The following is a 15,888-nucleotide window of genomic DNA, read 5'->3' on the forward strand; positions in this document are numbered from 1 at the left end:
TAGTATTTTTCGCGGTTGTTTTTTTCAATTTTTGTTGAATTAGTGCATTTTTACATCAGGTCAAAATCCAGGACTACTATAATGCTGTACATAACTTTACCATTTTGACTCTTCCCGCCTGTAATGACAGCCGGTCAGTTCTTTACTGAGCCACGGAGCCCTGGATATTAGGTAAAATTCATTTGTGAAGGCATATTATTACCAAAACAATCCGATTTGACCGTATTTCTATTCATCAAGGCACTATTCATTAGAAATGTGTGAGTTAGTTGTTTCATTGGTAATGCAAGTCCGTGTATTGTGCCTTTACCTGCCAATGATTTTTGATTACTTCAATTTTCCGGCAAATTTCTTAGAAAAAATATTAATTATGGCATTGGAGATATTGGATCATGCTTCATAATATGATATGTTTAACCAGAAACCTCAATTTTAAAGAAGTTTCGAATTGTCACTTCCATGTAGGACGTTCCCAGTAATTGTGCAACTTTTTTATTCAACACTGTAATTCTAACGTAAATAACCATTGAACACAGACACGTACATATAAAAACTGTTGCAAGATTATATAGTGTGCTTCAATATCTGCACAGTATCTGCACAGGACTTTATTTAATTTGAAATCTTTAGGTGAGGGTAAAAAATCTTTATGCGAGGAAACGATCTTGTGATAAAAAGAACTATATACGATTAAATAGGCTTTATCAAAATGAAAGGAGCTGTTTGGCTGAATTGAAGAAGCTCGTTGAGATTTAAGATGCTTTTTTATTAAATGATTCTTTTCCATGGTGTTCGAGATCAACCCTTATGATTTCTTTATCTTTTTCTGAATTATACGTTCTACTCTTACAGCTTTTAAAAACTGTTTGTGGTAGGAGATATATTTCGTGGTAAGTTTGAAGATGCTCTCCAAGTGCTGATAAGCTATTTGAGGTTAACGTAGCTCTTTCAGATCTAATTTGGATAAAATGCAGGGTTTTCAGAGTCAATTTCCAATGTCTACAACATTTTTCATCGATTGCGAGATGTGTTAATAGCTGTCAAATGTTGTATTTGCATCACAAAAATGTTTTATTTCTTATACATGATTTTCAACATGTCTCAAGCTGAATGGAGTTAAAATACACCATTTGACTGCTGTTGAAAAGCAGCTTGGAGGCGGTGGATTCAGGGGTTTTTAAGTCAATTTCGAATGTAAACATTGTTTTTCACCACGTGAAACAAGTTATTCCGCATCACTCTGATATTTCATTGTCATCATAATAATTTTAAATTTTTTCAGCATGATTTTCAACACTTCACCAGTCAACGGGTGTTGAGATTCGACTTTAAGCCTCGATACAAAAACGATGGTAGCATCCCGTAGAAGTGTTGAATATCATGCTGAAGAAATTAGAAATTATTATGATGAAAATAAAATGTCAGAACCATGTGGAACGATGAACATTTTGCACGCGGTAAATCACAATGTTTGCATTCGAAACTGACTTGGAAAACCCTGTAACAGTTGTTGAGGCAGTGCAACGCTTTTTTAATTACAATGTATTATGTGAGCGTACGACTAATTCCTAAGAACAAATATGAACTATGGGAATTATAATGGTCTTCAAGATTCTAGCTCTTTGTGGTGAAAGAAGCGCTATCAAAATCAGGATAGCACTTTATACAACTCTTTCAAATCATAAGACACATAAGATCTTGGTTTGTGTGATGTGTTTGTCGTGGAAAAAGGTTTTTTTGTAAGAAATACAGTGAAACATTTTAAGAGGAATGTGAATATGATTAATGCCTGTCGATTCAACCTGCACGATCAAGCAAAACTAATACCATTGCCATATTGCTTCATACTCAAACTAAAAAAAATAGCTTAACGCATCGCCGAAACCACGACAGAGGGGCCACCAAAGCTCTCTACCACGGATCATCAAAACACGCAATCATACCGGGCCGCGCTCGGAAACTCCTGTCGGAAATGAAACAATCTTTCCCATCCGAAACAGGGAATAACAAAGAAAAACAACCCCATGCACACAAACACACATGGTGTACATAACAACAGGTTATCGAAAGGCGGTGAGGTTGCAGTTTTGTATTGGTTGGATGGTTCCCGCGAACTAGGGCCGCGAAACCCTGGTGTACACGTTATTGGCACGAGAGCACGAGACTGCTGCAGTTTTGCGAATGTTTCAACTCATCGTCCATTTTTTTCTCAGTCCCGTTGGGTTGGATGGTTGATGTGTGTTTTTTTGTTGTTGTTGCTTCCTTTACTTCACCACCGCACGAGGTGAACCGCGGCTAGAACCCATCATTAGTTGCGGGTGTGCGTGGCAGGCAGTGTGTGGCCGCTGCCGCTTGTTTTATAGCTTTCTTTTTGCCTCAAAGTCCTCGGTCCTCCCTTAGCTGCGGAGAGATGCGGTACTTGTACACTGCAGCGCATTCGTTGTTTTGCGTACCGCATCGTAAAGGGAGGAGAGGATGAGGTAGTACCTGGCGATGGGCGATACTTCTGTTCCACCCCGCCCACACCCGGTCGAGTGCTGCTGGACGCGCGTGTTATTGAATTTCCTTTCCAATTTCCACACATCATAAATTTCAATTAATAGCGTCTGCATAGGGCAGCACATTTTGCCGCAACATCGTTGACCCAGTGTGCGAAGGTGCCCTTTTGTACCCCTCTCTTCAATTTCCCCACCACCCCTCTTGGCCCAGGTGAGACGGTGGGTTGTTGTCGAAAGGACTAATCACCGGAGGGGTCCTTCATTGGCGTGTAAGTGGAGAAGTTCTCGTTACACGCTACAACCTCCCCCGGTTCGTCACCTGGTGCAGCAACGAGCGGCACGAAGTCTACTTTTTCGCATCGAACAAACGCTTGTTACAGAGAGAGACACACACACACGCAAAAAAACGGAACCAAAATCGTGCCAAATTGGAAGATTGAGCACGGTGGCTAGAAATGGATGGAGCAGGTGGAGAGAAATTCTTCTAAAAAGTGCCAATAAACTACCCCAAAAAAACCCTTTGGAAGGTGTCGCATTTGTGGCACACCATTCACGTTAACAGTGTCCGATAGACCGCGCACAAAACCGAATAGCGCAGTAAAGAGAGCATTCAATCAATTTTATGTCGCAGAGGTAAATAGATTGTGTTCCGTTTCGATAGCACTTACGTTAACTGGAATGCTTGTCAAGCAATCGTTCTATGGGCAACTGGTCTCAATGACTGTCATACCCTAACGATGTCCAACACATGGTGGTACCGAAACCTGATTCAGCATCGAGCATTGCTTTTGAAGGACACATTATTTAACGAAGAAAAAAATGCAAAATTAAATAAAAACTTCAAAACACGTCCCCTGAAATGGACTTCCCTATTCATGGCTCACATTAAATAGGCAAATTAAATCGCTATTGATTATTTATGAACCTTTTTATGCGACACGGCGTCAAGGATGGATTGATCAATACTTTTTCGTTTACACTTGATTGGCTATAATTATTTAAAAAAAGAAACCAAAACGAAGCAGCTATATCCCCTTGGAGAAGAAAGGAAGAGACAAAAATATATTCTACAACATAGCCAAAATTTGCCAACGTGCAAGTAGTATGACGCCAGCACCGCCAGAACCTCCGTTCGTTTCCCGTTTCTGTCCCAATACCTTGTGGCTCTATAGTGTCGTGAACCTTTCCTGGCTGGCTCACGTGAGGGCTGGAACGTTTCCCACTCCAGCAAAAAGTCATTCCAACAGCCTTAGGTGACTCGACACCTTCCCCAATGTGTATATATGTGTGTGTGTTTGTGTGAGTCCAGGTCTATAAACATCCGGACACTATCCGTAGGTCTGTCCCGTGGTTTCGCTCGGCCCTTCTCTCTTTTTTTTGGCACCGAATGCTTCGCATCTCGTGCCACAGGGGCTAGGAATAACCGACAAGGGATATGATAAATTTGTTGGCGGCAGGTGCCCGCGTTTTTGCACAACACGAGCCTGGGTGTTGACACACCTGTCAGTGGAGTGTATTTTATTTCATTTTTTTAGTTGAAGCATCAGCTCTAGCCAACCCCGTTTTTGCGCCACCACTGCGATGCCACGTCCGCCAAATGACGTGACCTAACAGAAGCTCTTGCCCAGTCCGAGGGGTTGGGAGGCGATGGGAATGTTTTGCGGGCCGCGAACATTATCTAGCACAGATAATTTGCAGACATCGGCTCGGATCTGTGTCAACTGTGGCGGTTGTCGTGGGATCGTTTCGATGGCACCGATTTAGAGGAACAATGACGCCCCTGGTGTAGAGCTTTTAGAGAATAAGATTCCGGGCAAACACCATGTGTTTGGAAATAATGTAGAACTTGAGGTGCGTTTTAAATATTTTAAGAAGCAATTTTTGTGCAAAACTGTTTAATTTTTAGCATACTTATGGTCGACTTTTCTAGAATGAACCCAAATTGGCGCTCCTACTTGCGGTGACACGCGTTCTACTATTTTTACAATGTTGCCGTGTCTGCGTGTAATAGATAGTGGTCGCAGCATATTGCCCTACCGGCCACTCACACACTCACACCGGTGTACGCCATAAATTGTATTGTGGTTTCTAATTGTCCTACCCCCTCCTTTTTTTGTCCGTAAGGTAAAACACCTTTCGGAAGCCCTACCGGCGGACCGCTTGAAACCCGCATTCGCCTGACCCCAAAACCCCACACAGCCGGCAAAGCTGCTGCGTGCGTGGTACCAAACGCAACGGAACGCAAACGCTACCATGAGTGTGACATATGGCATTAGTGCACGTCTATATTTGCGAAGGCACTCCAAGTACATGCGACAGTACGCAGAGTTGGTTTTAGCACATCGCACCGACCGAAAAAAGGGACTCCCATAAACTGGTATGAAATGCTACTGTAGTAGGGTTAAAAAAACTCACACATACACACACACACACTCCAAAGTGGGAAGTAAAATAGACAGCCCAGAGTAGCTACACCGGTGCTACAGCTAGACGCAAGAATTTGTATATCTGTGTGTGCGTTTGTGTTACGAAATATTTATGGAAAAATCGATGCTACCAGGCGCTGTGTGCCAGCGTTTGTGTGCGCTTCTGATTCAACATCAACCAAAAAGGAGTTTTTTTCCGGACGGGCAAAATTACTCCCGCCCGTTACGCAAGAAGTCGGCTGCCAACAGCCACCGAAAACAAAAAAAAACAACAAGGCTCCATGAAAAATCCCCAAACGGCACTACGGACCGCCACTGGCTGCGCTGACGTGCGTAAGCTGATCCGGTGCTGGTGTCGCGTGTGCGTTGAGTGCGATGAGGTTCGTTTTTGCTCCTTTGCGTTTGCCTTTGCGTTTTTGTGTCAGATGTCACCAGTCGATTCCACCGTGGGCGATAATAATATGACTAAGGCTGACGTTTTTTCGTGGGCTGTCGTCTCTACCACAGCTAACAAAACGCGTGACCACATCTCGTTGTGCCTGCAGTTGAAAGTGTGTACACGCAATGGCGGAAAAGTGCCACCTCACCGCGTGCAAAGGTGATGAACGTTTGGGAAACGGAAAGGGAAAAATGACGAGAGGAAGTCGAGCACTTGGCATTGAAGGCCAAATGAGTTCGTTGTGTGAACTGTGTTTTGAAAAGAGCTTAAAGTCTCCAAATTCTTAATGTGTCTCCTATCCAATAATTGAATCAATTAATGAACTATGCTTTGGACAGTTTTGAAGCCAACAACGGTTACTGAGGTACTGGATTATTTCATCTATCCTTAGAGATCAGCCCTTATTCTTGAAAAATAGCGTCTGCTATAAGATATACAGCTATGAGAAAGCAATATCAATTAGATTGAAGAGACAATTAATAAACTTCTAAAGCTTGTTTGTTTCATTTGTTTTGCCTAGCTCATCAATCTTAGAAAAAAGCGTGACAAAACATGTGTTTTATTATTCTGCATTGTTTAATTTCTTTGGTGTAGCTTATATTTGATTTTGAAAACAATCAGAACTAGATTATCTAGCAAAGAAAAGATAAAAATTGATCATAGTTTTACGAGTAAAGTTACAGCACAGTTCTTTTTATGTAATCTCCTTCACAATGTATTGTTGGGAACGGTTTAGCTATTAATGCTATACCGATTCCTACGACTGTCGTCCTTTTATTACTTAAGGTTGACCTAAAACATTTGACCTGATCGCGAACGAAAGTCGATAATTTTTACCCCACTTGGATAATATGCTCGAATCTACGGATACACGGTCTCTTTCAGGTCGGCCAGCAGTAGCTTCTATAGGTGCAACAATTCCGGTAGATGCAAACTTCATTCCTTTCAACTGGCAAACAGAACGGATAGCAAAGATTCCAATTGTAAAAATACAAACAGATCAGTGAGGAATTTTGCGAACCGGCTAATAATTAGCTATACCATCGAATGTCGTTTTTGTTCGCGATCAGGCCCATTACCTCATTTAGCAGAAAAAGTATTGTTTAGTTCAGAACGAACGTCCTTGAAGACCGTATTGGTTAAGGAAAACTCCTTTGGAAGCTCAAACATATTCCAACATAAATCCTGCAGCTTGGGCCCAATTATTGCCTTTCTTACGCAAATAACGAAGAGTTAATCATAAATTCTGTTTAAAGAAATAATTACAATAAAGTACGTTTCCATAGGCCATATTTTTGTTGGCGATTTTTTCCCGAATTTTTCAATCTTTATGCGTTCACACACCACACATCTTTTTTTGGATAAAATTATCGTTATTTTACAAAATAGTTCGAAAAATAAGGGTTCTTGTTGCAAGAAATGTACATTATCTTGGGATTGAGAACAATCGAAAAAATATGTTCAATCACGAAAAACAAGGAACAGGTATTCCCCGTTACACGCTTTTATTGTGGACCGGAGGCAATAGTGTATCTCTAATATAAGCGTATGTCGAATTTGGAGGTTTTCAATACAAACATAGCTTATTTTTGCATAAGTTTGCTTGAGGTGGTTGAATTTAGCTACTAAATTAGTTAATTTATCTGATTTCAACTAAATGTTACAATTTTGTACATTTTAAAATTTTACAGCCTTTTCTGATCAATCAGTTCTACTGATTGACAAATCAATTATCTTTGCAAAGTAAATTATTTTTTGGTCTCTAAACAAAAGTGCTGTTTAGACGACAAAAAGAAGCAAGTAAGTGAAATGTGCTCTAAGTCTAGAGATGTTTGTTGTTCATATAAGAGACCTTATATTATATAAAATCCTTAGCTGCAATCGGAAGACCTCGTACAAAAAATAATTGCAACTTTTCGTCCAGTTCCTTGAGTATTGGCTTATGATGGTTGGTCATGTAAGATTAATATCAAACGTTTTAACGATTCAACTATGTTCTAAAGCTTGCTTCAGATAGAATTGGAACATAGACAATTGCTTGTATCTCAGTTATTTATAATTGAAATTAAGATCTGTTTTTATGCAAATGTAGCGTTTTCTTCATACTTTTAAGGAAAAATACGGATAAAACTATTCTTCACGGTTTCGAAGGAATTCTCGAATTTTTCCTGTAACACGGCTCATTAGGCGGCGCACATCTTCTTCGTCCATCGTTTTAGCTATCTTATTCCACCAGGTCGTCATCTCATCGTCAAAGACATCAATGACAACCTTTTCCTTTGCCTTGAGTCTCCTCTTCATGATTGCCCAGTATTTCTCAATAGGGCGGAACTGGGGGCAGTTGGGTGGGTTAAGGTTTTTTGGAACAAACTAGATTCCTTTCTCTGCATACCATTCTCCAACGACTTTACTGTAATGACAGCTTGCCAAATCTGGCCAACACATTACGCGATGGTCGTGGGATTGAATGAATGGCAAAATTCGTTTTTGGAGACTCTATTTTTGATATAGTTCCGACGTCATTGTCTTGTTTGTAACGAAAACTTTCGTTTTTTTCCATAGCTACAAATGCCCTCCCAAATTTTAAATTTTCTTGCAAATTTGTCGGCAAAAACTAATTTAAATTTGGCGGGAACATCCCCCCGACCCGTTGCCAAGTAAGATTTTTGACCTGGGGTTTGCCCGAAGTCAGTCTTAACATAGGTTTCATCATCCATCAGAAGACACTCGTCGAACTTACAGCAGCTCGTTAAAGTAAGCTTTTGAATTGCGATAAAGATGATGATGTTCTATTCTCTGCAAGAACAACTCTCCTAATTTTTAAACATTTTCTACGCGAAACAAATAATAATCATTCTATTACTGAGCAGTAGTGTACGGAAGTTGTTGTGTTTGATGGCAATGTAAAATTTAAAAATGCTGTAAAAAAATCTCCCCATTGACACACATTTGCTTGATTAATTATCTTCTACTCACGCGATAATTACCTTTTCTGTTAACGTTATCCGAAATATGAAGCACAACGGTTGAGTAGAGAATATTCCATCGCTTCACCGCATCAGGTCATGCTTCAAATTGGGGAAGGGGTGTTGTTGTGGGTAAGTAGTGATGCAGGGGTGGAAGGGAGCCACACTAAGAAGGTTCTGACATCATTGGAAGCTAATTAACAACAACGTACGAGACACGACACTTTATCATTTTTTCCCCGCTGGCTCACACTGATTGCTTGCACCACTTTCACTCACAGCAAACAGAACACAACAACGGAGCTGCTGCTGCCCTTTTTATTTAAATACCTTCACGCTACCCTCTTTTCACCAGCTGCCAATTTTTGCCTTCACGTTCAAATAGCACCACACACAGACACTCTGCACGCTCGACAACAAGGGAAAGGTGCAATCACATTATTTTATTCCCACACACTATCGCACACAGGGTTTTGAGAACCGCTTGACACTTGCCGCTGACTAATCGATTTGCAACACCGTACCATTTCGCACACTCTAGGATAGGATCACATCATAAGCCAGCACACACACACACTACCGGACACGAACTGCCACTTGTTTAGTTTTGCAATATTGCACTGCCATTACATTTCACTATCGCGATCATTCAACACAACATTCACCATTTGTGCGAAATGCGTATCAGCAACTGCACAGAAATGGATGAGATTTATTATCAGTGGGAATGGTGGGAGCCACAATTTAATATCAATCGCGATACGGACTGACGTCTTCTTCCTGTGCCCCCTCCCCCCTGAAAAGCACACAATTGCACACGTTGAATATTTAAACGAGACGGAGAGCGCAAGGATCCGAGCTGCTGCACGTAACAGCTGACGTAAAATACTGCTCTCCCGGAAAACTCCCCTCGGAAGCTGCAAAGAATTCTGCAATGAAATTCCCCACACAGTGTACGTGACGGTGGTGATGGTGGTGGTTGATGAATAAATAAGGAGTGAAAGGAGTGTTTCCTTGCTGCATTGCACACCCTTGAAAACTGCAACCCTTCGGCACAACATCATCGATGCCGAAGGCGAAAGCGATAGCCTAGAAGATAACGGTGTGCATCCTGTTCACACGAGTGCGCTTATCATCGCACCGAATTCATCGCTTGATTGAAGCGCGGCAACGGAAGCGAAGAAGGAAGTGAAAATAGCAATGGAAAACAGAACAATCGGAGATGTCCGCCCAGCCCACCTCCTTGTAGCAGCGCTGCCTTTTCGTTTTTCTTCTTGCTCGCTCGCTAATCGACGCTGTGTCCTCACGTTTGTTGGGACGTTACGAGTCCGCACAGTTTCTCCCCACAGTCTTGTTTCACTTTCTGGCTCATTGACACAGTTTTTGCACGCTCCCGGGGTATGCAGTTTGCCGTCGTCTGCAAGATTCTGGGCTCTGTTCTTAACCTTTAGCAGAGAAAAACATCTTCCACTCCACACAAAGGCACAAGGCGCGTCAGCAGAAATTCGACGTCCCTGAACCGGATGCTGCTGCTGTTGCTGCCACACCACACCGACACACTGGCTTGACTAACACACACACACATACAGACACAAACACAAAAGGATACTGCTCGGTGTTCCTTGCTGCCTGGCCTTGAGATGCATCGCGTTGTCCGAGCGCTGGAAAAACGGTGTCATCCCGCGCACAGCTCTCGCAGCGGAGCGACGACGAAGTAGAACGCCTCCTCCGTGACCTCTAGCACAAACAAGGTGAGCATGGTGCGTGCGTGCGTGTCTCTGCGTCTAATTATACTATCCAAACCTCCGAAAGGGTGTTAACTGGGTTGTGGAGATCAAAGCGATGGAATCAAAGCGGGTGCTACATCAAACGAAGCTTCCTCACCGGGGCGGAAAATGGTTTGGTTTGGTTGGGTTGAGTTGACGGTCTAAAGATCCCGTGCGCCATTCGGCAGAACATGTGTGTCCCAAGCAACGTGTCACGGACACGTTATGAGCTGACCAGGACCAAAAGATGGTAAACAAGGCAAGGTAATAATGCGTAATGCGTGAGCCTGGTGTACTGAACTGTGCGTGTACGTCATCGTTTTGCTCCCCCTTTTAACAGGCACGTCATTTGCAAAGCAAGGCAAGGCAAGAAGAGAACCAAAAAAAAACACACACACACAACAAACTCGTTGCTCGCGAACTAATCCGGACGACCCGTGTGCTGACGTTCAACTTTCTACACTAAACATGTCAGTTTTTCATGACGCGTTGCCGTCTCCGAGGACTCCCAAAACGTACGCTCTCACCCACTCTCGGTACCGCTCGCGCTCTCACACTGCTTGCCGCTCGCAAGGATTTGTGTATCTTTTGGCCTGTGTCATCCGTGGGTATTCCCATGTTTCGATAGAGGAACTGCCAGAAAAAAAATACTCACACACACGCACAAGACACACGAGAACTGTCAAAAAACCCGTCCCATTCGAAACGCCTGCGCCCTGTACGTATCGCTCAGCCACCCTCTCTTGCTCCGTTTTGGGGGAGAATGGGGAAAAAACGTACGACCCGTTACGTACGAGCTTTTCCTCTGGTGTTCCACTCGCTGGAAAAAGCCTGCTCCGGAGCGTATTCTTTCGCTCTCCCTTTCTCTTTGATGCTCTCTTCGGGAAAGCTGCGTTTGGATGGCTGCTCATGACGTTTTGGAGCGCTGTGGACCGAGCATGCACGCTGGCATACAGCCAGCCAGGCAGGCAGGTCAGAGTCGGTACCATCTTAGCGCCCGTGACTGCTTCCTTCACATTAAAGCTTATTAAAGCAAAGCACGATACCGACACACCGAAGGGCATTGTTTGAGACCGAGCTGCAACTGTATCAAAATTTAAGTAATGATTATTGGATCGGTTTAGATTACCGGGCGGGCGCTGGTGCGCTCGTAGGAGGGTTGTATTGTAGGTTTAGCGTGAAAAATCGTTGCACTAAATCTTGGCCTAATGCTCGCACGTGAAGTCTCAGAGAGAAGGGGAACAACGCGCGAAGCATGTAATCTAAATTAAGCCTCAAAAGGAACCTTGTTCAGCGTGGTTCATGTTACTTTGTGGTGAGAAAGGCTAGGAATACATCTTTACAGGTACAAGGTAGTGAAGTTGAAGCAGTAATACATTACTCGAATCTGTGGTATAAACATGAACCAATTAGGAAGCTCAATAGAAGATTATAAGACGATGTTCTTCAAGATTTGGGCATTAAAGTTTGATTTTATTGAAAGAAGTCTGCTTGAAGATCCAATATGTTGCTATCCAAGGAAATGTAGCAAGTGCACCTCAGATACTCATCATCTCTGTACAATTGATTCTATCGAAAGTTGAGTTCAATAAATAAACTCTTCTTCAAACTAGCCTTTAATGTAATCTTCAGTGTCTTCAAATTCTATAAGACTTAGTTACAGCTACGGCCTTAATAGCTTAAAAGTCAATCCTATGAATCAATATCACAGATCTAAAAGTAATTTGATCTCAAGATTTAGGTATTGTTAGGTCTGAACTATATGACCTAAGATTCTTATGCTATAAAGTAAAATATTCATATATTCTTGCAATCGTATCCTTCGTATTACATTCGATTATTTTATGTCTCCAAAGAGATGATCGAGCAATATTCTGATATTGTTTAAAATTTCTATAATTCAATAATTACGTCCCAACACATACACTAATTAACTTTAGTACTTCAACCTTTGCACAGCATCTTGGATTTTGTGGATTCCTCAAAATAACTAGAAAGAGTACTGGGTGGACTGTGGCACTGATTTTGGTATTCTGGACGGCAGACGATTTTTATTGAGATTGGTAGAGAGAATTGATTTCTGAACATTTTCGATGATCGGTAGGTCTCACCGACTATCAAACAAAGATTTGGCAGAATACACTTGAAAAAAGACCGGCAGTAATTTCTGGAGCTTCGAATCACCTACCTTAGAGGGCTAGATTTTGATCAGAGTGAGAATCAAGACAGTAAATTCAAAGGTGACCCAATGCATCTTACTGCTATTCTGAAATAGGACAAAATTATTTTATCCCATAATTTAAACTCCTTGTTGCGACGAGTCTGGCAACAGTTCGATGTTATAATTATAACGCGTATTGATGACTGCCCGGTGTAAAAGATAAACGGATACTTGATAACACACAGATAATCCTCTCCTATTTAGACGGAATACTCTTTCAAAGCTTAAAATCAAAATCATCGAGCTAGAAGGACTTGGTAGCTACATCAACTCTAGTCACACCATTAGACTCTTCGATACGCTGCTGTGTCTCACGAGGAGGACCAATCATTCGCATGTCATATCGAAAAAGCTCGGTACTTAATTTGCTTGATACAATATTACTCTATCTAAAATTTCATGTCTTCACTCAAGGCTCTAATAGGACTTTTACTGTCTCAAACATTATAAGCGCGCTATTTCACTACGTAATATCCTGTTTGAATTAATTTACATGAGATTTTAAAAATCAAAGCTTAAAGATGGTGATTTACTCTACGATTTGAATAATCCCAGTCCAAGAACCACCAAAGTTGACACATAGAATTCATCAGACGTAGGTAGCTTGCTTGCCTTTGCAAACATGCTTTCGTTTGCCTTCACATCCTGGTGCTAATCAATTTACACGCCGATAAGTCAAGCGGGTGATGAAAATCGCCCTTTTCCCGCCATATCCTCCGGATCCCTGCATGCAGCTCCACGACACACGACGGGCGAGACAAATGTCTTCCAATCATCGCAGATCGATCGAATAAATAAAGCCAAATTCATGCAAATGCGGCGCGAAAACCGTTCATCACGGCTCGCTGATTTCCGGAGCCGGGCAAACGATAACAACAAACATAGCTAGAGGGGCAAAAAGAAGAGAGATAGATAGAGAGAGAGAGAGAGAGAGAGAGCAGGCGTACACATCCTTGATTAAATTTCATCACGTTTTATCACACGGTTGTGCGGTAGCGCTCTGGCCCAACGGAGAAGAGATCACTGTGCACACCCCACGCGGTACAAGGCCGAATTAATCCTTCCGAAATGATGGGGCTCATTTGGGGCCGGCGTGACGCATTGGACCGGCGTTACAATCGCGGAGTTTTGTTTCGTTCGACCCGGCCCTGATCAATCATCGCACGTACATCCGGTAGAACACGTCGCTGCCGGGCGTATGGCTGTGTCTGCCCATTTTCCGGCAGGTTTCCGCTTTCCCTGGCTCCCTGGATCGACACATGGAAAGCGGAACAATTTTCCCATAATGGTGTTCGTTCCGTTTCTCTCTTCCGTCGCCTGATAGAATGGGTAATGGGTGTTGCGGCGCTCGTTCTAGGGAACGGCGGGCTGGGATGGTCCAAGGGGTGAACAGTCCAAAATCGTCCAAACACAACCACGGATGGTCTTTCACTGCACAAGCTTTCAGCACTGTCCCACCACTCCGGCGTCCCCTTGTTGCGGAGGTGATGGTAAAAGTTGTGTGTGTCCTAATTTTGCACAGTTTCTCGCTTCTCGTTCTTGTGCCCGGCGGCCGTTGTAGCGAACGGAAACGGATGTAGCAGCCTATGGACATCTCTCTTCCAGGGTAGATTGGGTGGAAAAGTCACAGGAGCACAAAAAAAGGATTGCAATAGAGGCATTTCAACTCCAAAATGGAAAAAATGGAAAGAATCCAAAACGTACTGAGATAGGATCGTTGTACCGAAAATGAAAATTCGTATGCAGGGCACGGCTATGATGTTGAACTTTTGTAGGCTCTCAATGCTCCATACGCGAAGCCACAGAGCCATAGAGTCCCAGGACTGCTACTCCCACTGGTTTATGTATCGTTCTTCGTTTTTATTTTTCTTGTGAAAAACGATCATTCCCTTCCGTTGCGACCTTGCCAGCAGTTTCCATGCCCAATGGCGGCAGACGACAGCATTTGGCAAAAAAAAAAGTTAGTGGTAGAAAAGCGGATGCTTCAGAACGATCAGTTCTAGAAAAAAAAAATGGGAGAAAAGATGCATCGAGCAATCTGTAGTGGGACGTGCAGTGGTAGTAGTAGTAGTAGTAGTATTAGTAGTGTGCCACATGCCACAGTACCGTAGCGGTCCCGGAATCGATCGAATCTTCCGACGGTGGCCGCTTTGATTCCGTACTGTATCGTCAGGGCATAAAACCGCGTAAGGAGAGCTAATTTATATGCTCCATCTTTGGGGGCTTTTAGTTCTCTGGTGGTTTTCTAATTTATTTTCGTTTTTTCGTGGACATTGCTATACGTACGATAGTTTGCATGTTTCTGATTGTTCGGAACGGTGTCCTACAGCTAGCAAAGATCAAAATCCTGTGGGAGTTCCTATCGGAGACTTCGATTGGAGGTTGGTTTTGAAATAGAACAAGAGAAGGAATCTCGGGGTGGTTTGCTAGTTGTGAAATTGCCTAATCGTGGCCATGACAAACATGGCTTTTAGCAAATTTTCATTGCGTTTTGGCACTCTCCATCCCGTACCATTACGAAATGTGATAAGGCATCATTTGAGCGATTCGATTAGGAGCAGGTATTTCCCAGACCCACAAGCTAATTAGTGTTCAATAGTTTTAGTGGCATCAGTTGCAAAACTCTGGATCATTCTGATGCTAAAAGCAGAAGAAGTTCTTTTACCTTATATCCTAAGCACTTAACGTGCCTCACTTATGTTCAAACGATATAAAAGCTCGAAGCAAGGCTATTCATCATCAGAATCAGATACATGATTAGATATGAAACCAGTGATTTAGTACTCATATACTAAACGTCTGATCTCGTGGTACAGTTGTCAAATCGTACGGCTTAACAACATGCCCGTCATGGGTTCAAGCCCCAAATGGTCCGTGCTCCCATATGTAGGACTGACTATCCAACTTTGGGTAAATCAATAAGTCACTGAAAGCCCACTAGTGGGGTACATTCAGGCATTGACCGTCAACGGTTGTTGTGCCATAAAAGAAGAAGAAGAAGAACAAGAAGAAGATACTGAGCGTCAAAAATCGTATCCGCAGAGATGGATTTCACTTTTCATACATGTACATACATTTTATAAGAACTATAGGATTTTTTTATCAGTTCCAGTCTTGTATTCAAATCATGATTAAACTGACGCGCAACTAACTATCCACAGGCGAGAGTGATGAAAGGGTTATTCAATCAAACCACAGATAGCCAAGCAGATGTCACTGGCTAAGGCAGGTCTAGACCACATTAGGTTGTTGCGCCAAAGAATAACATTCATGGACATTGCGTAGGAGAAGACATTCATGGAAAGCACTTGCTGATGGAAATAAGATACAAATTGACTATTACGAGCTATGTCAGACTACCGATAAATAATGGGCAATTGGATGGCTCATTGGAGGATGAAATTTAACAAAAGATTTGAGATTCTATCAGAATCCATTTCATTTAAATAAAGGCCGTTTGTAGTTTAATTTGGAATATGATGTTTGGACGAAATCTTGAACATGATTAGAAAAATAAGCCATGAATCAACTGGCAGTAGAGTCTAGGATATGTCTTGAGCATCTACAGCCAT

At 42.5% G+C, this 15,888-nt stretch overlaps 1 protein-coding gene across 11 annotated transcripts in view; it reads right to left on the reverse strand.

Moving 5' to 3' along the window:
* The window catches only part of LOC1278883 (uncharacterized), a 92,227-nt gene that overhangs the window by 73,136 nt on the left and 3,203 nt on the right, over positions 1–15,888 (reverse strand). For 7 of the 11 annotated variants that reach the window (XM_061654674.1, XM_061654682.1, XM_061654680.1 and 4 more), the window contains exon 2: positions 8,351–9,020. The gene's annotated coding sequence lies outside the window, so the exon portion shown is untranslated. The other 4 variants (XM_061654683.1, XM_061654675.1, XM_061654677.1 and 1 more) reach the window with 4 other exon arrangements.

Source organism: Anopheles gambiae, chromosome 3 (genome assembly GCF_943734735.2).
Source record: "Anopheles gambiae chromosome 3, idAnoGambNW_F1_1, whole genome shotgun sequence".
Lineage (NCBI taxonomy): Eukaryota > Metazoa > Arthropoda > Insecta > Diptera > Culicidae > Anopheles > Anopheles gambiae.